This window comes from Heterocephalus glaber, unplaced genomic scaffold (assembly GCF_053883595.1).
Source record: "Heterocephalus glaber isolate CG9 unplaced genomic scaffold, H.glaber_assembly_v1.0 deba00001577, whole genome shotgun sequence".
Lineage (NCBI taxonomy): Eukaryota > Metazoa > Chordata > Mammalia > Rodentia > Bathyergidae > Heterocephalus > Heterocephalus glaber.
Window position 1 is genome coordinate 19,748,310 of NW_028258358.1, and position 14,189 is coordinate 19,762,498.

A 14,189-nucleotide genomic window follows, 5' to 3' on the forward strand; every position below is an offset into this window, starting at 1 on the left:
CATACTTGCTAAATATTAACCAATCATATGGCTGCTAATGACCAAAGCTTGTTGTATTCTCAATAAAAACCCTGCTAATTTGGAACTTGGGGCTCTCAATCTCGATCCGCTGTGTCGGTGACAATTGAGAGTCCCTGCTTGAGCTTCAATAAACGACCCTCATGTGCTTACATCGGAAACGGCCTCCTGGTGGTCTTTGGGACTTCGCAATCTGGGCACAACACAATAAAGAAAAAAGGAAAATAAAAGTGGGAAGAAAACATTAAGGGCTGAAATTCAGGATTCTGTTTTACATGTACAGTATTTTGGATACAGCCCTAAAGGCATACAACTATGAATATCTTTAAATAACTAAAATGACTGGCTTTTCATGTCTCCTCTTCCCTGGGTAAAGCAGTGCAAATTTTAGTTGCTAATATCTGGTGTGTAGAACAAAACAGTTTAAATAGTGTCAGTTTTCACAAGATTTGAACCTAGATCATTTAACCCAAGCTTGTAAAAACAATAAACCTAGAAAGTGAATGTTACATACAGTTTTAAAATTTTAACTAGCAATGTGCTATCACAGAAGAAAAAATTACTTAACCTGGTATATTTAGATAAGATTGATAAGATATATTTGGATAAATCTGTTAATTGTTCCTTTTGGCTTTAATATTTTTTTGATTGAACATTTCACTTTTCTTTTGATATATGTGTTTTAACTTTAAATAAACCTATTATTTTATGTCACTTAACATTTAAATATAAATTTACTTGAGATGTCTCCACTTCTTTCCTTCTGATTTTATTGATCATAGCAGGTACGACTCACCATCTTTTGGAAAACGTGATTTTATAGACAAATACTGTGGATTGTCTACCATGCCCCCATGACAAGCTCCTAGTGTGAAGAAAACAGGAAGGTAAAAACAATATATTATACTTCCTGTGCAAACAGGTCCTGTGGCTATTGTGAAAGATGAGCTATTTAAGTTGTGCCAATCAGATTCAGTCTCATGAAAATTTGGATCCTTTGTTGAATAACATGCTGTGAGGTCCAAGAAGTCAAAAGTCCACTGTGTTGTTATGGATTATTGGAGAAACAATGTTGCTTGGAAGCAGGGGTCTATGGTAGCAGGTTTTTTTTATTTTTGTAGAGGTAAAAACATTAGAAGCAGTGTTTATGGTGGCAAACAATATTCTGCCTGATGTTGGTAAACGTGGCAACTCCATCTACGGCCAAGTCTAATGCATGCTTTGGGGATTTGTTCTTTGAGCCTAATACTATTTCCTATTGATTGAGCTCTCCAGATCACTCTGGGAATAAGCTACACCCAGAAATTCCTTTCTACTTAAATGAACCAGAGTAAACTGATTGTTTTTAATTGTGAATTTTGATACAGTCAGTAATTAATAGATGAAAGTAGCATGGTACACTAATCTTGCTAATCAAAGTGTAGTCCTGGATGATTAGTGCAGATATTTGCTGGGGATCTGTTAAAAATGCTAAATCTTAGACCCTACACCAGATCTTTTAATTCAGCCTGTATTTTGCCAGATCCCTTGATGATCTGTATGTATATAATTGATTCTGAAAACCTAAGTATAAATAAATAAGTAAATTTAAAAAGTAAAGGCAAAATTAGTGTATTGGCTTGGTAGATGTATGTAGAAAGTGAGGAGCAAGAGCTTAGATATTGATGGAGGGGTAGGGGAAAGGAAAGAATGGAAATAATTTGAGAAAATGGAAACAAAGTTTCTGTAAATAGGGAGGGATGGAGGGGTTGACAGGAGGGCAGGGGAAGGGGAAAAAATAAGAGCCAAGAGAGATTATATAAAGGTGCAAATTTCCAATGATGAATGTCATTATATTGTATACCTAAAAAGTACCAATAAAATTAATTTTAAAAAAAGAAAATGTCTAATTCACAGCAGACAGTGACAAAATAGATGGCCAAATTGTTTCCTATTGTACACTGGAAAGCAAACAGTTTGCTTAGGTCTTAGGAAAACGGAAGGAAAGATTATAATATAGGTATGTTAAGACTGTTTTCTGTAGCTTTTAGAAATATCTTACATATAAGGGATAGTCCAATAAAACCATTGGTGTTCTTTCTTCAGCAGAGATGAAAGAATATATAGGTAAATAATTCCTGAGACCTTCAACCTAGCTTGCCCTGAAGGTACATGAGTTAGACTATTGTTGGACTTGAAAGCCAATTGCAGGTCAACTGCAAATTACTGAAGTTGTAATTAATAGTGGCTGCAGAACTGCATCTATATTAAAGTTAAGGCTGTAATTGGGTTTTACTTTGTATTGGGGTTTTCTTCTTGCTCTCTATTAAATGTTTGCTGGAAGTCAAATGTATCTATGGTTCAGATTAAATCACATGTATTCTTTCCCTTCAAGGTATTGTGAGATCTACCATTGATTTGTAGAAAGAGCAGGCAAGCAGAGCACCAAGATAGCACTTGAAACACTAGAGAATTCAAGCAAGTCTTTGGTCATGATGATTTTTACACAGAATTGACTTGAAGCTAATAGGAATTCTGTTGTGCACTTGAGATAATGATGTAAATTTTATTGGCAAAGGAATTCAGGATGGACTTGGGACAACTCACAAGTTCTTAGTCTTCTCAAATCTGTAGCTATCAAAAGCATATTCTGCTCAAATTCTATCCTATATTTACTCACAAAGGAGAGTGGTTGGTCAAGAAATGCCTTGCAGGAAAGCAAAGCAGGAAACAAAAAGAGAACAAAAGAAAAGTATTTGTCAGTCTGCAAGTTTATAATCCTAGCATTCTGCAAGGCTGAAGCAGGAGGTTCTTAAGGTTGAGCCCAGCCTGTCAATGACTTACTGAGACCTTCTTGAAAAAAAAAAGGCAAGATAGTCTTAGACACTTTAATCAGTGACTGCTAGAAAAACTAAGTATCTCTTTCTGTGACCATATTTCTGTTCAGAAAACTCATATCAGAATCACAGAGCTCTGATTTTCCAGTTCTTTGTTTTCAAATAAAAGTTTTGTTATGATTATCGTTTTGCTTTTCAAATTTCATATGTTGGTTTCATAAGAAAACAGCATAAATTTCTGTTTATTAACTGCTGATCTCTGGATGAGTTCTAGGGAGACTTAACTGAAGAACTGTATCTCTCAGTCATGAAGAAGTCTTACCTGCCTTATACATCATGGGCACTGACAATTTTGATGGGCTCTAAATAAGCAAATTGACTACAGCCATACCACCCTGAACATACTTGATTTTCTCTGAATTTGGAAGAAGCAAATCAATGGACTTTTGTACCAGGGAGATGTTTCAGTATTCTCATCATTCTAAACTTAAACTCAGTTTTAAAAAGAGCAAATTATGACTATGACTTACATTTCCAAAAAGTAAAATTTCCCAATATTATTTCGTTGATGTTTGTTTTCCTTGATATTTCCCCAACTGAATTAGTTTAAAATTCTATAGTTAAGAATAGAAGCACTCCTGCACCAGCCTTTAATGGCCTGAAAAGATCAAATCTTATTTCAAACCCTCTTAATTAAAAATCCATGTAATCAAAATTCCCATTGCACTATGGTTGTTACATATTCACACCTGCATGGGCACACACACACACACACGCCTTTCTAAGTACTCCAATAAAAAGTTGGAAAATTACACGGTTCAAAAATCTCCTGTCTATGCTTATGTTTTCCACAGTTTTCTGTTTCCTCCAACCCCAATATAAGGATCTATAAGAGAGTTGGATTTGAAAATGACATTTGATTCCTCATGCTGTCTCTCTTAAACAGGCCCCCTTCAATACAAATGGTGAGTTTTTTCCCTTTCTTTCTTTAATATATAAAAATTATCACTTCATGTGCTATTCAAAATCGTTCTACTCAGTGTATGCCTGCAGGTACGAAGTACCCTCTTTGAGCATGAACTTGCCTTTGAGACTGGGAAATCAAGTTTTAAAACTGCACAATGTTCTTTTGGTCCCTAGAGCTTAGCTCTTGCAATAAAAAAGCTTTGAATTCTGTATATTTGAATTTGTAAAGAACTTCAGTCTTTTAAAATCCCAAGGCATACTGTATTTGTTGTAGACTTTTTCATTAAAATAATGGGTCCTTTTGAGTTCATTAGATGGAGAGCTCAAGAGTTACTAGTCTGAATTATCCTGTAAGAGAAATTTAAAAATCCATATATCTTATGAAATTCCACATTAAATTTAAATTATTTATGTGTTACTGACACTTGGCTATTTCACCTAAAGACTAAAGGGACACAGAAGTGAATATTTGTTTCCCTCCCTTATTTCAATTTCAGCATTTCCCATTGTCATTGGAGTAGGACCACTAGAAAATAAGCAACTATGGGTGCATTGAAAATTTTATTTGATGTTTGCAAAAAAGTCTGTATGACAGTCTGTGACATAGAAATAATACATGCTGTAACTATTTGTTTTGGTTACAAATGAAGAGGTAATTACTGCTATCAGATTAATTCTAAAGAAGAAATACAATAATTTCTCTTTTGTTCCAACACAATCATTGGCTTCTAAACATATGAAATTTAAATGTAGCATTTAAAGTATACACACAGCATAATGTAAGGAGTTTGGACTTTGAGGAAATGGCTTTTACTTTGGTCTGGGTTTCACTAAATGGGAAATCTAAGCATCTTACTTGCCACTTGTTATAATTTATATTTATAATATGTAGGGAACAAATGTGATCAAATTAATATAAGAATTGTACACACATGACACAATGCCTGTTAAAGAGTTTGTACTTATAAAATCCACAATGAAGAAAACCATTTTACTCACTTCAATGGGATATTCATGGATATTTTAGATACAGTTATATGTTGTATAGTGATCTGTTCTATACAGAGAAATATATCGTGAGGCAATTTTGTTGTGCAAACATAATGACATGTACTTACACAAATATACATGGTATAGGTCAATCAGTCAATGTATCCTCTGGATGTCATTGAAACATAGTAATATGAGATGTATGAGGCTCCTCCCACTGTAAATGACATACTATTTTATGGTAAATGTTTTTATAAGTAGAAAGAGTATACTAAATAAAAATATTTAATATGTAATATATATATATATTTAAACTGGTTTTTTAGTTGTTTATTATTATCATCAAGCATTATGTATTGTGCAACTAACAGCACAGGTTTGTTTATACCAGCATGACCAAAAACTTAAGTAATTTATCCATGTTACAAATACAGTGCATGCTAACTGCAAGGTTTTATCTTAATTCTACCTATTTCTAAAGTTTATTTGTAAATACTAACCATTAATCACAGCAATAATAAAGTTTATGCTTTGTGTAGTTCAAATGATTCAACAAAAAAGGTATGTAAAAGTTCTAATTAAATGGTATTGTCACATAATAGGACACAGAGAAATTGTTCTTATTTAAAATTATGTGACACATCTTTCCATTAAATTATTTTTATAGTCTTCTTCTTAAGAGAAAATAACTGTTAAGGTACATTAAAATGAATAATTAAAATCTGAGGTAAATTATATAATTTTATTTATTAACTAATTGTTCTATAAGTTTCAAGGTAGATATTTGTAAATTATATTAACGTTTTGTCAAATAATAATATCCTCTTTTTCTTTGAAATACATTTTTATTCTTCCTTAAAAATGAAAATGACCATAAATAAAATGCATTAAAAATTATCAGAGAAAACAACAGCAAACTATCAACACACACCTGTTCACATTGTCAAATCCTGTAACACTGATACCAGATTGCTGGGGATGATACAGAGCACTAGTAATTTCCATTTATTGCTTGAGAAACTGCAAACAATACAGTAACTTTAGAAACTACTTGGACAGTTTCCTACAAAACTGAATAAATTCTTATCATATGGTTTAGCCATCATATTACTTTGCATTTATATGAAGAAGCTGAAAACTTACATCCTCATGGAAGCTTGCACACAGGTGCTTATAGTAGCTTTATCCAAAACCTAGAAGGAGCTAAGATGTCCTTGAATGTAAGTGGATCAGTAAAGCACAATTTCCTTCCATACAATGGAATATTCTTTAGTGATGAAAAGAGATGAGCTATCAAATTATGAAAACAAATGGAGGAAACTTTAATGCATGGAACTAAGTGACAGTAGACAATCAGAAAAAAGTGTTCTGTGTGGTCTTAATTACTCAATATTCTGGAAAAGTTAAAAGGAGATGGTAAAAAGATCACTAGTGTGAAGAGTTTGTGGAGAAAAGATAAATAATTAGGTTGAGGGTATAGGATTCCTAAGGCTACACAAAGAATCTGTATGATACTAAATGGTGAATACATTCCATTGCATATTTGTCCATGCCCACAGACTGCTCAACACCAAGAGTAAGCTCTACTGTAAGCTATGGGCTTTGTATGCTTGTGTCAAGGTATATTTATCCATTATAATAAATGTACTACACTATTGGAGATGCTGATAGTGGGTTAGGATACCAATTTGTGATACCAATGAGCATATGGAAAACATATCATATTAAATTTTGCTGTGAACAAAAACAGATTTAAAAAGCTGAAGTCTAAAATTTTAAAAAGCCCCAAGGAGTAAAAATATTTGAAAATAATTTTCGTTTGTGAAAGTGAGCCTACTTGCATTTGTGATTTTTTGTTAATATATTACTTTGAAATATTATTTCAAAACTCTGAAGGACTTATTAAACTGAGAACATACAACTCTAGTTTCTATTTTCAGATTTAGAAACCCCTCAACTGCTGTCTTCATGCTGTTAATTGAATATTTGTGTGAAGATGATAGCATTCTCAACAGCAAGAGCAAATACATTGTTCTCAACTCTTTGATCGTGGTCTCTTCTTTTTATGGATATATCCAAAGAGTGGGTTAAATGTGTTTCTCAATGTCCATTAATCTTGGCTATTAACTTCCTATCTAGTAAATTCACTATGATGTGTCACTGCTGTCAGACTGTTTTAATATGTTTTTTCCAATAACTTCAAAGAGTATAGCAGCCTCTTTACCATTATGAATAAGAGAATATTCTTAATATATAGTTATAAAGAAAAATGAACACATAAAACTAAGTCTGCAGAATGAAATTGTCTAGATGTACATTCATCATTTCAAAAAGCTGATATCATGCTAAGAACAACTACAGTATAACAAGCAGAGCTATATATGTAAGAAATGAGAAGATTTAAATAAAAAATAATTGCATAGAAAATTTTTGGAAACATTGAAGACTTGGAAGCACCAAAAATATTTCTTCCACCTGGACAACAATTTTGCAGTCACAATCTGTTTAATGTAAGCATTTCAGAACACTACAGTGAACTGAGGGCTTTAAACTCTCAGGAAAATGACTGAACATGAATTGAAGCTAATGTTGACCAATTTCAGCTCTTACTGAGAAGTAGCTATGCATTCCTTGCTTCTTCTTTACCTCAGACCCATGACAGATGACTCTGCATGTGATCCTGGAAATGTTTTCACATAGTTTGCAAGAACCATGGTGTGCCATAAGAATCCTGTTTTCCAAATACTGAGACTCTGTGCTCTGATTCTGAATGGTTTTTTTATTCTAAGGGATAGTTATAATCATTTACAAGTTCATCCCCTCCTATCTGAAATGAATTCAAGAGGATTTAAAGGGCCAGTGATTTTTCTTATTATTTTCCCTTCCAAGAGGCACACTTTAATACTACTAATCATGCAAACTGAAGAATCGATAAAGTCACCACACATGCCCACATGACGCACACACACACACACACAAACACACACACACACACACACATTGAGGGAAGAGAGTGGGATGTGCACTTATTGCAGCATTCTGGTTTTCAACCAAGTTATCACAAGATAGAAAGGGAAAGAAAAATATGCCACCTTCAAAAAAATATGATTCCAATAAAAACTTTCCACAGAAGAGACCTGATGGCAGATCTAATAGACAGCAACTTTACAAGTCTTTAAGATATTCAAAGAAAGAAAGATTCAGAAAATGTCAAGAGAATAATGTACAAATGAAACAATATACTTCTTAAAACCACAAGTTACATTCTCCAGGACATTCTTTTAGACTATAATTTAAATCTCAATACATTTTAAAAGATAAATATTATAGAAGTCCTATATATTCTCCAATATATATTCTCCAAGATATTCTCCAGTAGCAATGGGATGAAGTTAAAAATCAATACCCACAAAACTAGAAAATTCTCAAACTGTAGAATACTAAATAATATACTTTAAGCAATCAAAGTGAAAAAGAGGAAATCACAAGAAAAATTAGAAAATACTACAGACATAAGAAAGAAAACATACATATCAAAATTTGAGATACAGGGAATCAGTGTCTGGGGAAAGATCTGTAAAGCTTATGTTAAAAAGAAAAATATGTATAAATAACAAGCTCACTTTATAATTAAAGGAATTATTAAAAAAAAGCCAAATATATTATGTTATGACTTGTATCTAGATGTTCCCCCAAAGCCTCATGTGATCATAGGTGGGGCTTTTTTGAGGTGAATGAATCTATGGTGTGTGGTGCTGCAATCAGAAATGTGATTCTGGGATTGACTCATGCTGTGATGCTAGGATTAAGGGTGTGTAGCCTTAATGACACAGAAAAGGGGCTGCCATTGTTGTTGCCAGTTGCTTGTAGCTTACTGTTCGCTGCCTTCCTGTTTTTTTGCCTTCTGCTTCCCATGAACTGTTTATCTTCTGCCATGCCCTTCTGCCATGCTACAGTACCTTGGAGTCAGCTAACTATGGACTGAAACCTTCACAAACTATGATTCAAATAAACTTTTCCTCCTTTAACTTTGGACATTAGATATTATGTCTCAGCAATGAGAAATGTAACCTAAGATGTATCATATTGAAACATATAACAAAAATGAAAACATAAATGCAAAAGATAATAGGAAAGCATGAGAAAAATCATTGAAATCAGAAGTGGTTCTCTGACAATGTAAAAAAAAAAATGAACACAGAATAGAAGTGAAAAGGCTCAAATTATTCAACTAAATGAAATGAAATGATATGGCCACCAATTTTATGGAAAGAAAAAGAATTCAAGAGAATACAATACTGTGAATAGTTATTCACTAAAAAATTGTGAAATTTATGTGAAAAGAGCAACTTCAAAAATACAAAATCTACAGAAATTGAATCACAAAGAATTAGAAAAATCTCAGCAGACCTGCAACATATATGCAAATTAAATTAGTAATTAAAAAATCTCTTAACAGTCAAAAGCCCTGTGCCTAATGTCTTCATGATTGTAAAGAACTAATATTAATTTTTAACTTTTAAAAAATTAACAAGAAAGAATCTTCATTAACCAATTCTATGAAATAGGCATGGCCTGATGCCAAAACCAAAGGAAAATACTGTAAAGGAAAATTAAAGTTTTCTTCCCTTTGATTAGTAAATAGTTAAGGTATGTATGGAAGTTTTGGTATTTTTATAAAGCATATTCTTTTTTTTTTTTTTTTGCTTAAATTCTTTTATTGGTACATTTTAGGTATACAGTACATTTACATTTATCATTAGGTGCTTGTACCGGTACATGATGTATCTTGGTTCTTATTTTTTACCCATTACCTGTGTGCCCTTCACCCCTCTACCTTTCCCTATTTACCTGCTTCATTTCCATTTTTTTTCTCATATATTTTCTTTATAAATATGAGAGTCAAAACCCTCAAAAAATGCTAGTTAACTGAATTCAGCAAAGTATTAAAAGAATTCTATAATATGATTAAATAAGATTTATTCCTGTAATGCAAAAATGGCCCAACACACAAACATTGACCAATATAATGAATCAAAATAATGGTACACAGGATAGAAACTACATTATCCTTTCAATTCATGAAGAAAAAAACATTAGACAAGGTTCAAATTTCTCATTATATGAACATGCAATAAACAAGCAATAGAGGAAAAGTACCTCAAATAATAAAAGATGTTCATAAAAAACCCACAGTGAATACCTTAATCAATGGTAAAACATTGAATGATTTTTCTATAAGATCAAAAACAATGCTAGGATGGCCACTTTGCAAGTTATGTTAAGCATAGACCTGCAAGATCTCAGCAGAGTAATTATGCAAGAAAAAGATTTAAAAGCCATATGTATTGGTAAAAAAAAAAAGACATACAGTTATTTTTGTTTCCTTATGTAAAGATCTCATTGGAAGAAAACAAAAAGATTTCACAAAACAACTGATAAAACTAATAGATTAGTTCATCAAAGTACTAGATTCAGAGCCTGGGATTTAGCTCAGTGGTTTTGCCACCTGCTGCACAAGTGCAAGGACCTGAGTTTGATCCCTGATACCAAAAAAAAAAAAAAAGTACCAGACACAAAGCTTTATTAAGATACAAATTATCAGGATACATTAGTAATAAAGATTATGGGAAAGAAATTTAAAAATAATCTAATTTATAGCAAAATCAGAAATAACATACTTTGAAATTAACCAAATATGTGAAAGCATTGTAAAATGAAAGTTAAACATTTTGATCTTTATTTACACTTTCAGTTTCTCACACCAGTGAAACTATTCAGCATTTATACATTCAGTATTTACACATTAGCATCCTATTTATTTCACTTAAGTATATGGCCTTAATTGAAATAAGAAGAAAAGGTTCAAAGGAGAAGAAGGAGGGGTAAGGGGCAGGAAAAGGAAATAAGGGAAAGAAATAAACATGAGAAAATAAAAAACAGAATCAAACTCTTTCTAAATGGGGAGGGGTGGAGGGGGTGAAGGGAGGGCAAATGGGGAAAAAATAGAACTAAGATCTATCGTGTAAAGATAAATATTCCCAATGATAAATGTCATCATATTGTATACCTAAAATGTACCAATAAACATAATGAATAAAAAAGAAAGTTAAATATGATGCACAAGAGAATTTTTAAAAAACACATAAATGGTAAGGCACTTCACATCATTTAACTTGAAGACAATTCTATCAAGATAGCTAAACTAACCAAAGAAATATACAACTGAAATGAAATCTTTGTAAAAATACCAAAGACATTTTTTTTCAATCCAGATATATGCATTTTAAAATTTATATCAATTCTCATGGACTCTAAATAATCAAAGCAATCTTGAAAAAGCAAAAAAAACTTAGAAAAATTAATGTTCTGAATCCAAAACATAAAGTATAGCTAGAGTAATGAAAATTTAGTAGTCCTAAGGACAGACATATTGACCAATGAAATAAGATAAACACAACTCAGAAATAAAGCCTCACATTCTTGGTCAAATTGTTTTCTGACAGAGACCCCAATCATAAGCCTGCCTGAACAACAGCTGCACAGACATGCAGGCCCCAGCCAACAGCCCACCCTGAAAATAGTGGCTCAGGCACATAAGCCCTAGCCAGAGACCTGCCCATATACCAGCTGTAAGTGCACCCAGGCTCCAACCAGAAGCTCACTTGGAAAACATCACAGCACAGGGATCCAGGAGGACATCATTCTGAGACCAGGAATAGGCCCAGTGGTAGAGAGGAGTCGAGAGAAGGCCTCTCTGAGACTTGTTGAGAATTGAGGCCCACTGGGAGAGCAAAGAGTCACCTCAATAAAGGTGCATCAGACTGCAGTGGTTGAAATGAGAAGGCACCTAGACAAGACTCAAAACCAGACTTCCAATTCACTAAAGGCAACCCCAAAGGGCAACAAGAAGGAACAATCTGAAACTTAATCTCCTAAACTGGAAAAGAAAGGATCTGACAAAAATAAAATCAGAAATCATTTTTCACATAACAACAGAAATGATGTCCATAATGAAAGACATGATTAATAACTCTAGAGCAGACACAGATAATAAAGGAGCTCAGTTACATGATTGAGTCCTAGCACTGGAAAGACAAGGAATCCATAAAACAGGTTCAAACAGATATCCAGAAGAATAAAAGCTCAACTGAAACTTTACATAGCAGAATGAGCCAATAGGAGGACAGAATCTCAGATAAAGAAGACAGAATTGTGATTAGTGACCAGGAAAAGGAAGATTTCTTAGAAATAGCAAAGAATTATGAGAAATCAATCCAGCAGCTGCTAAGTGATGCAAAGAAGAATAACATAAGACTGATCAGAGCCAATGAAGAAACAGAAAATAGTGCAAATGACATAAAAAACTGTTCTCAGAAGTAATGGCAGAAAATTTCCCAAGCAGGGAAAATAATTCAATATAAAGATAAGTGAGACATATAGGATTCCAACTAGCTTTGATTAAAAAAAAAAAAAAACTACACCTAGGCATATAATAGTCAAGATTCTAGAAACCCAACAGAAGAACAAAATACTACAAGCAGTTAGAGAAAAGAAAGAAATCACATGCAAAGGAAATCCCATCAGAATCACAGCAGACTGCTCAACACAAACCTGCAAGTCAAGAGGAACCTGGAGTGAAGTATTTCAAGTCCTAAAAGAAAACAACCTCCAAGCCAGATTGATGTACCCTGCAAAACTATCTTTCAAAATCAGTGGAGAAATAACATACTTTCATGACAAAGAGCACCTGAGAAACTTCATGAATACCAAACCATCACCACACAGAATTCTAAACAGTATTCTAGGAAAAGACAAAGAGAGTCACAACCCCATGAAGCCAAGTAGAATGAAAACATCAGGGAAGACAAGAAATTAAGTGAAAGAGGGAGAATCCAACAACAAGAAAAGACCATGACAAGAATAACTCACTATATATCAGTTATAACCATCAATGTTAATGATCTCACTTCATCAATCAAAAGAAATAGACTGACAGAATGGGTCAGGAGGCAAGATCCAACAATATGCTGCATACAAGAAATACACTTAACTCAAAAAGAAACTCATAGCCTGAAAGTTAAAGGGTAGAAAACAATACTCCATGCAACAGGAACCAGAAAAAAAAGCAGGAGAAGCTATCCTCTTTGCAGATCAAATGGATTTCAAACCAAGACTAATTAAGGGAGACAAAGAAGGCCACTACATGCTTGTACAGGGAAAAATCCCAGAGGAAGAGATGGCAATAATAAATATATTAGCACCAAATACTAGTGCACCCAGTTATATGAATCAAATATTAACATACAGAAAAAAAAATCAAACAAGCACTAATACAATAGTACTGGGGGACCTCAGTACACCACTGTTGAAAATAGATCAACTAGACAAAAAATAAATAATGAAATACTCAGACTCATCAAAACTCTTGAAAAAATGGACTTAACAGATGTCTATAGAGTGTTCCACCGCACAAAATCAAAAGATACATTCTTTTCTGCTGCATATGAGTCATTCTCCAAAATAGACCACATACTTGCTCATAGAACATGTTTAAGTAAATACAAAGGAATTGAAGTTATCTGAAGTTATCTCTTGTATATTATCAAATCAATGTGTGATAAAATTGGAGATAAATAGCAAAAGAAACCACAAGAATTTCATAAACATATGGAAATTGATTACACATTCCTGAACAACCAATGGGTTACAGAAGAAATTAAAGAAGAAATTGGACAGTTCCCACAATTAAATGATAATGCCAATACACCATATCAAAATTTATGGGGCACAATGAAATCAGTCTTTTCAGGAAAATATATGGCAGTGAATATTCACATGAGGAAACGAGCTCAAATAAACACCTAATGCTGAACTTCAAGCTTCTAAAAAAAGAAGAGCAAGAGAAACTCAAAGCTCATACAGAGGAAGAAATTATAAAGATCAGAGCAGAAATCAATGCAATGCAGACTAAGAGAACAAAACAAAAAAATCAATGAAGCAAAAATTTAGTTCTTTGAAAAAAGAAAATTGACAAACCTTTAGTCAAACTTATCAAAAAAGGAAAGAATAACCCAAATCCATATAATTAGGAATGAAAAGGCTGAAATTACAACACACCAGGCAGAAATCCAATCATCAACACCAACATTGAGAATGTATATGCCAATAAGATGGAAAACACAGAAGAGATGGATAGATTCTTAAATAAGTATGAATTACCAAAGTTGAAGAAGGCCTAAAAATTCTAAATGACCCAATTTCATCAATGAAATTGAAATTGTAATTAAAAACTTACCAATGAAGAAAATCCCACGCCCTGATGGCTTCATTGCTGAATTCTACAAGACATAGAGAGAAGAAATACTGCCACTACTATTTAAATTCATTAATGGAATT

General features: G+C 33.0%; 1 long non-coding RNA gene across 1 annotated transcript in view; it reads left to right on the top strand.

The window, feature by feature from the left end:
• Positions 1–728: 728 nt before the first annotated feature.
• The window catches only part of LOC110349256 (uncharacterized), a 39,754-nt gene continuing 26,293 nt past the window's right edge, over positions 729–14,189 (top strand). Inside the window, exons 1-2 of the long non-coding RNA XR_002395085.2 lie at positions 729–905; positions 3,689–3,799. This is a non-coding gene — a long non-coding RNA (uncharacterized LOC110349256). The remainder of the gene's footprint in view (positions 906–3,688; positions 3,800–14,189) is intronic.